Source organism: Oncorhynchus gorbuscha, linkage group LG04 (assembly GCF_021184085.1).
Source record: "Oncorhynchus gorbuscha isolate QuinsamMale2020 ecotype Even-year linkage group LG04, OgorEven_v1.0, whole genome shotgun sequence".
NCBI lineage: Eukaryota > Metazoa > Chordata > Actinopteri > Salmoniformes > Salmonidae > Oncorhynchus > Oncorhynchus gorbuscha.
The window spans coordinates 3,879,707-3,895,496 of NC_060176.1; the positions used below are offsets into that span (position 1 = coordinate 3,879,707).

Here is a 15,790-nt window from a genome sequence, read left to right on the forward strand (position 1 = left end):
TCTTACCTGTATGCTGTCTCTACTAATCTAACCTATATACTGTCTCTACTAATCTAATTTATATACTGTCTCTACTAATCTAACCTGTATACTGTCTGTAGTAATCTAACCTATATACTGTCTCTACTAATCTAATTTATATACTGTCTCTACTAATCTAATTTATATACTGTCTCTACTAATCTAACCTGTATGCTGTCTGTAGTAATCTAACCTATATACTGTCTCTACTAATCTAATTTATATACTGTCTCTACTAATCTAACCTGTATACTGTCTGTAGTAATCTAACCTATATACTGTCTCTACTAATCTAATTTATATACTGTCTCTACTAATCTAATTTATATACTGTCTCTACTAATCAAACCTGTATGCTGTCTCTACTAATCTAATTTATATACTGTCTCTACTAATCGAACCTGTATGCTGTCTCTAGTAATCTATCCTATATACTGTCTCTACTAATCTAATTGATATACTGTCTCTACTAATCGAACCTGTATGCTGTCTGTAGTAATATAACCTATATACTGTCTCTACTAATCTGACCTGTATACTGTCTCTACTAATCTAATTTATATACTGTCTCTACTAATCGAACCTGTATGCTGTCTGTAGTAATCTAACCTATATACTGTCTCTACTAATCTAATTTATATACTGTCTCTACTAATAATATTATAATAATATTACTAATCTAATTGATATACTGTCTCTACTAATCTAATTTATATACTGTCTCTACTAATAATATAATAATAATATTACTAATCTAATTGATATACTGTCTCTACTAATCTAATTTATATACTGTCTCTACTAATCTAACCTGTATACTGTCTGTAGTAATCTAACCTGTATATTGTCTGTAGTAATCTAACCTGTATACTGTCTGTAGTAACTCTAACCTATATACTGTCTCTACTAATCTAATGTATATACTGTCTCTACTAATCTAATTTATATACTGTCTCTACTAATCTGACCTGTATACTGTCTCTACTAATCTAATTTATATACTGTCTCTACTAATCGAACCTGTATGCTGTCTCTACTAATCTAACCTATATACTGTCTCTACTAATCTAATTTATATACTGTCTCTACTAATCTAACCTGTATACTGTCTGTAGTAATCTAACCTGTATATTGTCTTTACTAATCTAATTTATATACTGTCTCTACTAATCTAACCTATATACTGTTGTGGTAATCTAATCTATATATCGTCTCTACTAATCTAACCTATAAACAGTAATCTAGCCTATATAATGTCTATAGTAATATAACCTATATACTGTCTCTACTAATCTAATTTATATACTGTCTCTACTAATCGAACCTGTATGCTGTCTCTACTAATCTAACCTATATACTGTCTCTACTAATCTAATTTATATACTGTCTCTACTAATCTTACCTGTATGCTGTCTCTACTAATCTAACCTATATACTGTCTCTACTAATCTAATTTATATACTGTCTCTACTAATCTAACCTGTATACTGTCTGTAGTAATCTAACCTATATACTGTCTCTACTAATCTAATTTATATACTGTCTCTACTAATCTAATTTATATACTGTCTCTACTAATCTAACCTGTATGCTGTCTGTAGTAATCTAACCTATATACTGTCTCTATTAATCTAATTTATATACTGTCTCTACTAATCTAACCTGTATACTGTCTGTAGTAATCTAACCTGTATATTGTCTCTACTAATCTAATTTATATACTGTCTCTACTAATCGAACCTGTATGCTGTCTCTACTAATCTAACCTATATACTGTCTCTACTAATCAAATTTATATACTGTCTCTACTAATCTAACCTGTATACTGTCTGTAGTAATCTAACCTATATACTGTCTCTACTAATCTAATTTATATACTGTCTCTACTAATCGAACCTGTATACTGTCTGTAGTAATCTAACCTGTATATTGTCTCTACTAATCTAATTTATATACTGTCTCTACTAATCTAACCTGTATACTGTCTGTAGTAATCTAACCTATATACTGTCTCTACTAATCTAATTTATATACTGTCTCTACTAATCGAACCTGTATGCTGTCTCTACTAATCTAACCTATATACTGTCTCTACTAATCTAATTTATATACTGTCTCTACTAATCTAACCTGTATACTGTCTGTAGTAATCTAACCTGTATACTGTCTCTACTAATCTAATTTATATACTGTCTCTACTAATCTAACCTATAAACAGTAATCTAGCCTATATAATGTCTATAGTAATATAACCTATATACTGTCTCTACTAATCTAATTTATATACTGTCTCTACTAATCGAACCTGTATACTGTCTCTACTAATCTAATTTATATACTGTCTCTACTAATCGAACCTGTATGCTGTCTCTACTAATCTAATTTATATACTGTCTCTACTAATCTAACCTATAAACAGTAATCTAGCCTATATAATGTCTATAGTAATATAACCTATATACTGTCTCTACTAATCTAATTTATATACTGTCTCTACTAATCTGACCTGTATACTGTCTCTACTAATCTAATTTATATACTGTCTCTACTAATCGAACCTGTATGCTGTCTCTACTAATCTAACCTATATACTGTCTCTACTAATCTAATTTATATACTGTCTCTACTAATCTAACCTGTATACTGTCTGTAGTAATCTAACCTGTATATTGTCTCTACTAATCTAATTTATATACTGTCTCTACTAATCTAACCTATATACTGTTGTGGTAATCTAATCTATATATCGTCTCTACTAATCTAACCTATAAACAGTAATCTAGCCTATATAATGTCTATAGTAATATAACCTATATACTGTCTCTACTAATCTAATTTATATACTGTCTCTACTAATCGAACCTGTATGCTGTCTCTACTAATCTAACCTATATACTGTCTCTACTAATCTAATTTATATACTGTCTCTACTAATCTTACCTGTATGCTGTCTCTACTAATCTAACCTATATACTGTCTCTACTAATCTAATTTATATACTGTCTCTACTAATCTAACCTGTATACTGTCTGTAGTAATCTAACCTGTATACTGTCTCTACTAATCTAATTTATATACTGTCTCTACTAATCTAACCTATAAACAGTAATCTAGCCTATATAATGTCTATAGTAATATAACCTATATACTGTCTCTACTAATCTAATTTATATACTGTCTCTACTAATCGAACCTGTATACTGTCTCTACTAATCTAATTTATATACTGTCTCTACTAATCGAACCTGTATGCTGTCTCTACTAATCTAATTTATATACTGTCTCTACTAATCTAACCTATAAACAGTAATCTAGCCTATATAATGTCTATAGTAATATAACCTATATACTGTCTCTACTAATCTAATTTATATACTGTCTCTACTAATCTGACCTGTATACTGTCTCTACTAATCTAATTTATGTACTGTCTCTACTAATCGAACCTGTATGCTGTCTCTACTAATCTAACCTATATACTGTCTCTACTAATCTAATTTATATACTGTCTCTACTAATCTAACCTGTATACTGTCTGTAGTAATCTAACCTGTATATTGTCTCTACTAATCTAATTTATATACTGTCTCTACTAATCTAACCTATATACTGTTGTGGTAATCTATTCTATATATCGTCTCTACTAATCTAACCTATAAACAGTAATCTAGCCTATATAATGTCTATAGTAATATAACCTATATACTGTCTCTACTAATCTAATTTATATACTGTCTCTACTAATCGAACCTGTATGCTGTCTCTACTAATCTAACCTATATACTGTCTCTACTAATCTAATTTATATACTGTCTCTACTAATCTTACCTGTATGCTGTCTCTACTAATCTAACCTATATACTGTCTCTACTAATCTAATTTATATACTGTCTCTACTAATCTAACCTGTATACTGTCTGTAGTAATCTAACCTATATACTGTCTCTACTAATCTAATTTATATACTGTCTCTACTAATCTAATTTATATACTGTCTCTACTAATCTAACCTGTATGCTGTCTGTAGTAATCTAACCTATATACTGTCTCTATTAATCTAATTTATATACTGTCTCTACTAATCTAACCTGTATACTGTCTGTAGTAATCTAACCTGTATATTGTCTCTACTAATCTAATTTATATACTGTCTCTACTAATAGAACCTGTATGCTGTCTCTACTAATCTAACCTATATACTGTCTCTACTAATCAAATTTATATACTGTCTCTACTAATCTAACCTGTATACTGTCTGTAGTAATCTAACCTATATACTGTCTCTACTAATCTAATTTATATACTGTCTCTACTAATCGAACCTGTATACTGTCTGTAGTAATCTAACCTGTATATTGTCTCTACTAATCTAATTTATATACTGTCTCTACTAATCTAACCTGTATACTGTCTGTAGTAATCTAACCTATATACTGTCTCTACTAATCTAATTTATATACTGTCTCTACTAATCGAACCTGTATGCTGTCTCTACTAATCTAACCTATATACTGTCTCTACTAATCTAATTTATATACTGTCTCTACTAATCTAACCTGTATACTGTCTGTAGTAATCTAACCTGTATACTGTCTCTACTAATCTAATTTATATACTGTCTCTACTAATCTAACCTATAAACAGTAATCTAGCCTATATAATGTCTATAGTAATATAACCTATATACTGTCTCTACTAATCTAATTTATATACTGTCTCTACTAATCGAACCTGTATGCTGTCTCTACTAATCTAACCTATAAACAGTAATCTAGCCTATATAATGTCTATAGTAATATAACCTATATACTGTCTCTACTAATCTAATTTATATACTGTCTCTACTAATCTAACCTGTATGCTGTCTCTACTAATCTAACCTATATACTGTCTCTACTAATCTAATTTATATACTGTCTCTACTAATCTAATTGATATACTGTCTCTACTAATCTAATTTATATACTGTCTCTACTAATCTAATTTATATACTGTCTCTACTAATCTAATTTATATACTGTCTCTACTAATCTAATTTATATACTGTCTCTACTAATCTAATTTATATACTGTCTCTACTAATCTAATTTATATACTGTCTCTACTAATCTAATTTATATAATGTCTCTACTAATCTAACCTGTATACTGTCTCTACTAATCTAACCTGTATACTGTCTGTAGTAATCTAACCTATATACTGTCTCTACTAATCTAATTTATATACTGTCCCTACTAATCTAACCTGTATGCTGTCTGTAGTAATCTAACCTATATACTGTCTCTACTAATCTAATTTATATACTGTCTCTACTAATCTAATTTATATACTGTCTCTACTAATCTAACCTGTATACTGTCTGTAGTAATCTAACCTGTATATTGTCTCTACTAATCTAATTTATATACTGTCTCTACTAATCTAACCTGTATACTGTCTGTAGTAATCTAACCTATATACTGTCTCTACTAATCTAATTTATATACAGTCTCTACTAATCTAATTTATATACTGTCTCTACTAATCGAACCTGTATGCTGTCTCTACTAATCTAACCTATATACTGTCTCTACTAATATAATTTATATACTGTCTCTACTAATCTAACCTGTATGATGTCTCTACTAATCTAACCTATATACTGTCTCTACTAATCTAATTTATATACTGTCTCTACTAATCTAACCTGTATACTGTCTGTAGTAATCTAACCTATATACTGTCTCTACTAATCTAATTTATATACTGTCTCTACTAATCTAATTTATATACTGTCTCTACTAATCTAACCTGTATGCTGTCTTGTAATCTAACCTATATACTGTCTCTATTAATCTAATTTATATACTGTCTCTACTAATCTAACCTGTATACTGTCTGTAGTAATCTAACCTGTATATTGTCTCTACTAATCTAATTTATATACTGTCTCTACTAATCGAACCTGTATGCTGTCTCTACTAATCTAACCTATATACTGTCTCTACTAATCTAATTTATATACTGTCTCTACTAATCTAACCTGTATACTGTCTGTAGTAATCTAACCTATATACTGTCTCTACTAATCTAATTTATATACTGTCTCTACTAATCGAACCTGTATACTGTCTGTAGTAATCTAACCTGTATATTGTCTCTACTAATCTAATTTATATACTGTCTCTACTAATCTAACCTGTATACTGTCTGTAGTAATCTAACCTATATACTGTCTCTACGAATCTAATTTATATACTGTCTCTACTAATCGAACCTGTATGCTGTCTCTACTAATCTAACCTATATACTGTCTCTACTAATCTAATTTATATACTGTCTCTACTAATTTAACCTGTATACTGTCTGTAGTAATCTAACCTATATACTGTCTCTACTAATCTAATTTATATACTGTCTCTACTAATCTAACCTGTATACTGTCTGTACTAATCTAATTTATATACTGTCTCTACTAATCTAATTTATATACTGTCTCTACTAATCTAATTTATATACTGTCTCTACTAATCTAATTTATATACTGTCTCTACTAATCGAACCTGTATGCTGTCTCTACTAATCTAACCTATATACTGTCTCTACTAATCTAATTTATATACTGTCTCTACTAATCTAACCTGTATGCTGTCTCTACTAATCTAACCTATATACTGTCTCTACTAATCTAATTTATATACTGTCTCTACTAATCTAATTGATATACTGTCTCTACTAATCTAATTTATATACTGTCTCTACTAATCTAATTTATATACTGTCTCTACTAATCTAATTTATATACTGTCTCTACTAATCTAATTTATATACTGTCTCTACTAATCTAATTTATATACTGTCTCTACTAATCTAATTTATATACTGTCTCTACTAATCTAATTTATATAATGTCTCTACTAATCTAACCTGTATACTGTCTCTACTAATCTAACCTGTATACTGTCTGTAGTAATCTAACCTATATACTGTCTCTACTAATCTAATTTATATACTGTCCCTATTAATCTAACCTGTATGCTGTCTGTAGTAATCTAACCTATATACTGTCTCTACTAATCTAATTTATATACTGTCTCTACTAATCTAACCTGTATACTGTCTGTAGTAATCTAACCTATATACTGTCTCTACTAATCTAATTTATAGACTGTCTCTACTAATCTAACCTGTATGCTGTCTCTACTAATCTAATTTACATAGTGTCTCTACTAATCTAACCTGTATACTGTCTGTAGTAATCTAACCTGTATATTGTCTCTACTAATCTAATTTATATACTGTCTCTACTAATCTAACCTGTATACTGTCTGTAGTAATCTAACCTGTATATTGTCTCTACTAATCTAATTTATATACTGTCTCTACTAATCTAACCTATATACTGTTGTGGTAATCTAATCAATATATCGTCTCTACTAATCTAACCTATAAACAGTAATCTAGCCTATATAATGTCTATAGTAATATAACCTATATACTGTCTCTACTAATCTAATTTATATACTGTCTCTACTAATCGAACCTGTATGCTGTCTCTACTAATCTAACCTATATACGGTCTCTACTAATCTAATTTATATACTGTCTCTACTAATCTAACCTGTATGCTGTCTCTACTAATCTAACCTATATACTGTCTCTACTAATCTAATTTATATACTGTCTCTACTAATCGAACCTGTATGCTGTCTCTACTAATCTAACCTATATACTGTCTCTACTAATCTAATTTATATACTGTCTCTACTAATCTAACCTGTATGCTGTCTCTACTAATCTAACCTATATACTGTCTCTACTAATCTAATTTATATACTGTCTCTACTAATCTAATTGATATACTGTCTCTACTAATCTAATTTATATACTGTCTCTACTAATCTAATTTATATACTGTCTCTACTAATCTAATTTATATACTGTCTCTACTAATCTAATTTATATACTGTCTCTACTAATCTAATTTATATACTGTCTCTACTAATCTAATTTATATACTGTCTCTACTAATCTAATTTATATAATGTCTCTACTAATCTAACCTGTATACTGTCTCTACTAATCTAACCTGTATACTGTCTGTAGTAATCTAACCTATATACTGTCTCTACTAATCTAATTTATATACTGTCCCTACTAATCTAACCTGTATGCTGTCTGTAGTAATCTAACCTATATACTGTCTCTACTAATCTAATTTATATACTGTCTCTACTAATCTAATTTATATACTGTCTCTACTAATCTAACCTGTATACTGTCTGTAGTAATCTAACCTATATACTGTCTCTACTAATCTAATTTATATACTGTCTCTACTAATCTAACCTGTATGCTGTCTCTACTAATCTAATTTATATACTGTCTCTACTAATCTAACCTGTATACTGTCTGTAGTAATCTAACCTGTATATTGTCTCTACTAATCTAATTTATATACTGTCTCTACTAATCTAACCTGTATACTGTCTGTAGTAATCTAACCTGTATATTGTCTCTACTAATCTAATTTATATACTGTCTCTACTAATCTAACCTATATACTGTTGTGGTAACCTAATCTATATATCGTCTCTACTAATCTAACCTATATACTGTTGTGGTAATCTAATCTATATATCGTCTCTACTAATCTAACCTATAAAAAGTAATCTAGCCTATATAATGTCTATAGTAATATAACCTATATACTGTCTCTACTAATCTAATCTATATATCGTCTCTACTAATCTAACCTATAAAAAGTAATCTAGCCTATATAATGTCTATAGTAATATAACCTATATACTGTCACTACTAGTCTAACCTATATACTGTCACTAGTAATCTAACCTATATACTGTCTCTACTAATTTAACCTATATATCGTCTCTACTAATCTAACCTATAAAAAGTAATCTAGCCTATATAATGTCTATAGTAATATAACCTATATACTAATCTAACCTATACATTTTCTCTAGTAATCTAACCTATATACTGTCTCTGACAGTGTAGTCTATACTGTCTCTAGTAATTACATTTATATGCCGTACTATCTACCAGCTGCTAACCTAGATTACACTGGATTACCTCGAGACAGAATGCACTGAGGAACACTGCTATAATGTTCATGTAACGTTCACATAACCAAACAACGTTGACATATCCAACCAAAACGTTGTCATAACGCTCAACCCACCAGACCCTCCCAGCTCTCTCTCTTCTCCCTCTCTCTCTCTTCTCTCTCTCTTCTCTCTCTCTCTCTCTCTCTCTCTCTCTTCTCTCACTCTTCTCTCTCCCTCTCTCTTCTCTCTCTCTCTCTCTCTCTCTCTCTCTCTCTCTCTCTCTCTCTCTCTCTCTCTCTCTCTCTCTCTCTCTCTCTCTCTCTCTCTCTCTCTCTCTCTCTCTCTCTCTCTCTCTCTCTCTCTCTCTCTCTCTCTCTCTCTCTCTTCTCTCTCTCTCTCTCTCTCTCTTCTCTCTCTCTTCTCCCTCTCTCTCTTCTCCCTCTCTCTCTTCTCCCTCTCTCTCTTTCTTCTCCCTCTCGCTCTTTCTTCTCCCTCTCTCTCTTCTCCCTCTCTCTCTTCTCCCTCTCTCTCTCTTCTCCCTCTCTCTCTTCTCCCTCTCTCTCACTCTTCTCCCTCTCTCTTCTCCCTCTCTCTCTTCTCCCTCTCTCTCTTCTCCCTCTCTCTCACTCTTCTCCCTCTCTCTCTTCTCCCTCTCTCTTCTCCCTCTCTCTCTTCTCCCTCTCTCTCTTCTCCCTCTCTCTCACTCTTCTCCCTCTCTCTCTTCTCCCTCTCTCTCTTCTCTCTCTCTCTCTTCTCCCTCTCTCTCTTCTCCCTCTCTCTCACTCTTCTCCCTCTCTCTTCTCCCTCTCTCTCTTCTCCCTCTCTCTCTTCTCCCTCTCTCTCTTCTCCCTCTCTCTCTTTCTTCTCCCTCTCGCGCTTTCTTCTCCCTCTTGCTCTTCTCCCTCTCGCTCTCTTCTCCCTCTCTCTTCCTCTCTCTTCTCTCTCTCTCTCTTCTCCCTCTCTCTCTCTTCTCCCTCTCTCTCTCTTCTCCATTTCTCTCTCTCAGCAGCCTATTTTTCTTAATGAATCAGAACATCTCTGTGCCTTTTGCCCTGCCTGACACACACAATATTTCATCTGATATTCCTAGTGTGAAACACAGCAAGAGCAGCTCACATGTCTTCTCACTGATGCTGAAAATATAGCGTGTGAAATTGCAAACTGGAGAGAGGGAAAAACAGATGTGCGCTATCTGCAGATATTTGCCTCATTATTTGTCTAATATAATAACTAGATTGAGAATCCTGATGATATCAACATGCCATCTGACTGCATCCTCCACAGATATGTACAATTCTAGAATACCGGGTGATGATTCCATCATAGAACCATAAAAGTCCACATGAATGTGAGCCTACGAGCCGCGAGAGGGAGGGGGAGGGGAGGAAGCAACAAGAAGGATACACTCTCAATTCAAACAGGCACATTCACATACATACCGTTGTATACACATATACATTTACAGTTACATTTAAGTCATTTAGCAGACGCTCTTATCCAGAGCGACATACACACATGCCCACACACACTATAAACACATACATAATGCATAAATACCTGATTAGTAAATTCCTAGTGAAAGCCGATGCTATTCAGCGAGCAGAGCAGTGTCTGACTGCAACATCCAGTGTGAGATAATTTCCAGGGAGACTGTGGTTGGAGCAGAGAGATGAAGGGATGCGAGAGGAGAGGGAGAGAGAGATAGAGCGTCAGCTGAGCAGAGCAGCGGAGAGATGGAGCTAGCAGCTAATGTTTCTTTCCTCTGTGTGCAGGGAGGAGAGAAAGAGACACAGAGACACAGAGATCTGCCTGCTAAGCCCCAGCTCACAGCATCGTTTCCCTCTGACAGGCAGGCAACATCCACATTCCAGTCCTCCTTCCCTCCGACTGTCCGTCCGCCAGAGCCCGTGACTGACGCCTCAGCTCCACACACACATGGCTGACACACACCTCTCCTCCATGCCTCCGTCTGCAGCACCAGCAATCAGTCTATTCTTCCTTCCTCCCGCTCTCCTCTCGTTCTGATGTGGTAGATGGTAGATGGATGCTGTCTCGGCTCGTTTTCCTGCTGTCTGTGTGACCGACTTGGCTCCTCTCTCACACACACGTGCAAACGCACACGCCCTAAGCACGCAGTGCCTGGCCCAGGGGATCCAGCAGACAGAAAGGGGGAGGTGGTAAGGCTCCTGCCCAGATTTGGTATCTCCTGCTGGGCTGTTAGAGCCCCTCAGATGGACCAGAGAGGAGATGAGGGAGCAGCAGTGTCTCTCTCCCTGCTCACTGCACTGACTGTAATGAGCTCATAGCCACGGCTCACATGTGACGACAGGGAGAGAGAGAGAGAGAGAGAGAGAGAGAGAGAGAGAGAGAGAGAGAGAGAGAGAGAGAGAGAGAGAGAGAGAGAGAGAGAGAGAGAGAGGTGAGCTGGGAAAGAGGATGGGAAGAGGCTTTGTGTGTGTGTGTGTATGTGTGTGTGAGCACCATAATTGGATAGCGAGTGTGTGCAAATTATTTTCTCCATCTATCCTCTCCTCCCCTCCCATCTTCTCCATCTATCCTCTCCTCCCATCTTCTCCATATATCCTCTCCTCTCCTCCCATCTTCTCCATCTATCCTCCCCTCCCATCTTCTCCATCTATCCTCTCCTCTCCTCCCATCTTCTCCATATATCCTCTCCTCTCCTCCCATCTTCTCCATCTATCCTCTCCTCCCATATTCTCCATATATCCTCTCCTCTCCATCTATCCTCTCCTCCCATCTTCTCCATATATCCTCTCCTCTCCTCCCATCTTCTCCATCTATCCTCTCCTCTCCTCCCATCTTCTCCATCTATCCTCTCCTCTCCTCCCATCTTCTCCATCTATCATCTCCTCACATCTTCTCCATCTATCCTCTCCTCTCCTCCCATCTTCTCCATCTATCCTCTCCTCCCATCTTCTCCATATATCCTCTCCTCTCCTCTCATCTTCTCCATCTATCCTCTCCTCCCATCTTCTCCATCTATCCTCTCCTCTCCTCCCATCTTCTCCATCTATCCTCTCCTCCCATCTTCTCCATATATCCTCTCCTCCCATCTTCTCCATATATCCTCTCCTCTCCATCTATCCTCTCCTCCCATCTTCTCCATATATCCTCTCCCCTCCTCCCATCTGCGCGTCCCATCTTCTCCATCTATCATCTCCTCACATCTTCTCCATCTATCCTCTCCTCTCCTCCCATCTTCTCCATCTATCCCCTCCTCCCATCTTCTCCATATATCCTCTCCTCTCGTCCCATCTTCTCCATCTATCCTCTCCTCCCATCTTCTCCATATATCCTCTCCTCTCCTCCCATCTTCTCCATCTATCCTCTCCTCCCATCTTCTCCATATATCCTCTCCTCTCCTCCCATCTTCTCCATCTATCCTCTCCTCTCCTCCCATCTTCTCCATATATCCTCTCCTCCCATCTGCTCGTCCCATCTTCTCCATCTATCCTCTCCTCCCATCTTCTCCATTTATCCTCTCCTCCCATCTTCTCCGTCTATCCTCTCCTCTCGTCCCATCTTCTCCATATATCCTCTCCTCCCATCTTCTCCATCTATCCTCTCCTCTCCTCCCATCTTCTCCATCTATCCTCTCCTCCCATCTTCTCCATCTATCCTCTCCTCTCCTCCCATCTTCTCCATCTATCCTCTCCTCCCATCTTCTCCATATATCCTCTCCTCTCCTCCCATCTTCTCCATATATCCTCTCCCCTCCTCCCATCTGCGCGTCCCATCTTCTCCATCTATCATCTCCTCCCATCTTCTCCATCTATCCTCTCCTCCCATCTTCTCCATCTATCATCTCCTCTCGTCCAATCTTCTCCATATATCCTCTCCTCTCCTCCCATATTCTCCATATATCCTCTCCTCCCATCTTCTCCATCTATCCTCTCCTCTCCTCCCATCTTCTCCATCTATCCTCTCCTCCCATCTTCTCCATATATCCTCTCCTCCCATCTTCTCCATATATCCTCTCCTCTCCTCCCTTCTGCTCGTCCCATCTTCTCCATCTATCCTCTCCTCACATCTTCTCCATCTATCCTCTCCTCCCATCTATCCTCTCCTCTCCTCCCATCTTCTCCATCTATCCTCTCCTCCCATCTTCTCCATATATCCCCTCCTCTCCTCCCATCTGCTGGTCCCATCTTCTCCATCTATCCTCTCCTCACATCTTCTCCATCTATCCTCTCCTCTCCACCCATCTTCTCCATCTATCCTCTCCTCCCATCTTCTCCATATATCCTCTCCTCTCCTCCCATCTTCTCCATCTATCCTCTCCTCCATCTATCCTCTCCTCTCCTCCCATCTTCTCCATATATCCTCTCCTGCCATCTTCTCCATCTATCCTCTCCTCTCGTCCCATCTTCTCCATATATCCTCTCCTCTCCTCACATCTTCTCCATATATCCTCTCCTCTCATCTTCTCCATCTATCCTCTCCTCTCCTCCCATCTTCTCCATCTATCCTCTCCTCTCATCCAATCTTCTCCATATATCCTCTCCTCCCATATTCTCCATATATCCTCTCCTCCCATCTTCTCCATCTATCCTCTCCTCTCCTCCCATCTTCTCCATCTATCCTCTCCTCCCATCTTCTCCATATATCCCCTCCTCTCCTCCCATCTGCTCGTCCCATCTTCTCCATCTATCCTCTCCTCCCATCTTCTCCATATATCCTCTACTCTCCTCCCATCTTCTCCTCCCATCTTCTCATCCCATCTTCTTCATATATCCTCTCCTCTCCTCCCATCTTCTCCATCTCTCCTCTCATCCTCTCTTCTCCTCCCAGCCCCTCTTCTTTTCTGCTCCCCACACACACAGAGAACACACACACAGCACACACACACAGCACACAGAGAACACGCACACAGCACACAGAGAACACACACACAGCACACACACACACAGCACAGACAGCAGACATACATATATACAAGCACACATCATCCAATTATGGCGCTCACTGGACATTTCATCATACATGATCGCTAATTTGAAATGCAAATGATTAAATTATGAATTATTATGATGTGTTAAACATGATTAAGATCATGAGATGCAGTTTAGAAATTCTACTCATTGGCAGATTAATATATTATTGGACATTATGATATTGGATTTTAAAATACAGACATTCGTGACCAACCATTTGCAAAACACATAGTGGTTTATTTTCAAATGTAATTGCTGTTCAGTAATACATGTTTAAATAAAATCAGACGAGCTCTGCTATAGTATTCACAGGGGCAACGCCTTGGAAGCACGTCTCTGATTCAACCCTGGTAAATCCTTGTGAGTCAGAGCTCAGTATAAAAGGGTGTGACACACTCCATAGGCTGCACAGAGAGCCACAATACCTCAGCCCCACCCACTTACCATCACTTTAATCACACCCACTAACACTAGCATTACTACAGTCAGTCAGTCTCTCTCTCTCTCTCTCCATCCACCCCCCATATCTCTCTCTCTCACTCTTTCTCCATCCACCCCTCATATCTCTCTCTCAATTCAATTCAATTCAATTAATTCAATTCAAGGGCTTTATTGGCATGGGAAACATGTGTTAACATTGCCAAAGCAAGTGAGGTAGATAATATATAAAGTGAATATATAAAGTTAAATAAACAATAAACATATCTCTCTCTCTCTCTCTCTCTCTCTCTCTCTCTCTCTCTCTCTCTCTCTCTCTCTCTCTCTCTCTCTCTCAATTCAATTCAATTCAAGGGCTTTATTGGCATGGGAATCATGTGTTAACATTGCCAAAGCAAGTGAGGTAGACAACATACAAAGTGAATATATAAAGTGAAAAACAACAAAAATTAACAGTAAACATTACACATACAGAAGTTTCAAAACAGTAAAGACATTACAAATGTCATATTATATATACAGTGTTTTAACAATGTACAAATGGTTAAAGGACACAAGATAAAATACATAAGCATAAATATGGGTTGTATTTACAATGGTGTTTGTTCTTCACTGGTTGCCCTTTTCTCGTGGCAACAGGTCACAAATCTTGCTGCTGTGATGGCACACTGTGGAATTTCATCCAGTAGATATGGGAGTTTTTCAAAATTGGATTTGTTTTCGAATTCTTTGTGGATCTGTGTAATCTGAGGGAAATATGTCTCTCTAATATGGTCATACATTGGGCAGGAGGTTAGGAAGTGCAGCTCAGTTTCCACCTCATTTTGTGGGCAGTGAGCACATAGCCTGTCTTCTCTTGAGAGCCATGTCTGCCTACGGCGGCCTTTTTCAATAGCAAGGCTATGCTCACTGAGCCTGTACATAGTCAAAGCTTTCCTTAATTTTGGGTCAGTCACAGTGGTCAGGTATGCTGCCGCTGTGTACTCTCTGTGTAGGGCCAAATAGCATTCTAGTTTGTTCTGTTTTTTTGTTAATTCTTTCCAATGTGTTAAGTAATTATCTTTTTGTTTTCTCATGATTTGGTTGGGTCTAATTGTGCTGTTGTCCTCTGTAGGGTGTGTTTGTGTTTGTGAACAGAGCCCCAGGACCAGCTTGCTTAGGGGACTCTTCTCCAGGTTCATCTCTCTGTAGGTGATGGCTTTGTTATGGAAGGTTTGTGAGTCGCTTCCTTTTAGGTGGTTGTAGAATTTAACGGCTCTTTTCTGGATTTTGATAATTAGTGGGTATCGGCCTAATTCTGCTCTGCATGCATTATTTGGTGTTTTACGT

General features: G+C 36.6%; 1 protein-coding gene across 2 annotated transcripts in view; it reads right to left on the minus strand.

Moving 5' to 3' along the window:
- Positions 1–11,336, minus strand: part of LOC124033552 (protein unc-13 homolog C) — a 265,043-nt gene extending 253,707 nt beyond the window's left edge. For both annotated transcript variants that reach the window (XM_046345590.1, XM_046345588.1), the window contains exon 1: positions 10,626–11,336. The gene's annotated coding sequence lies outside the window, so the exon portion shown is untranslated. The remainder of the gene's footprint in view (positions 1–10,625) is intronic.
- Between the last annotated feature and the right edge of the window lie 4,454 nt (positions 11,337–15,790).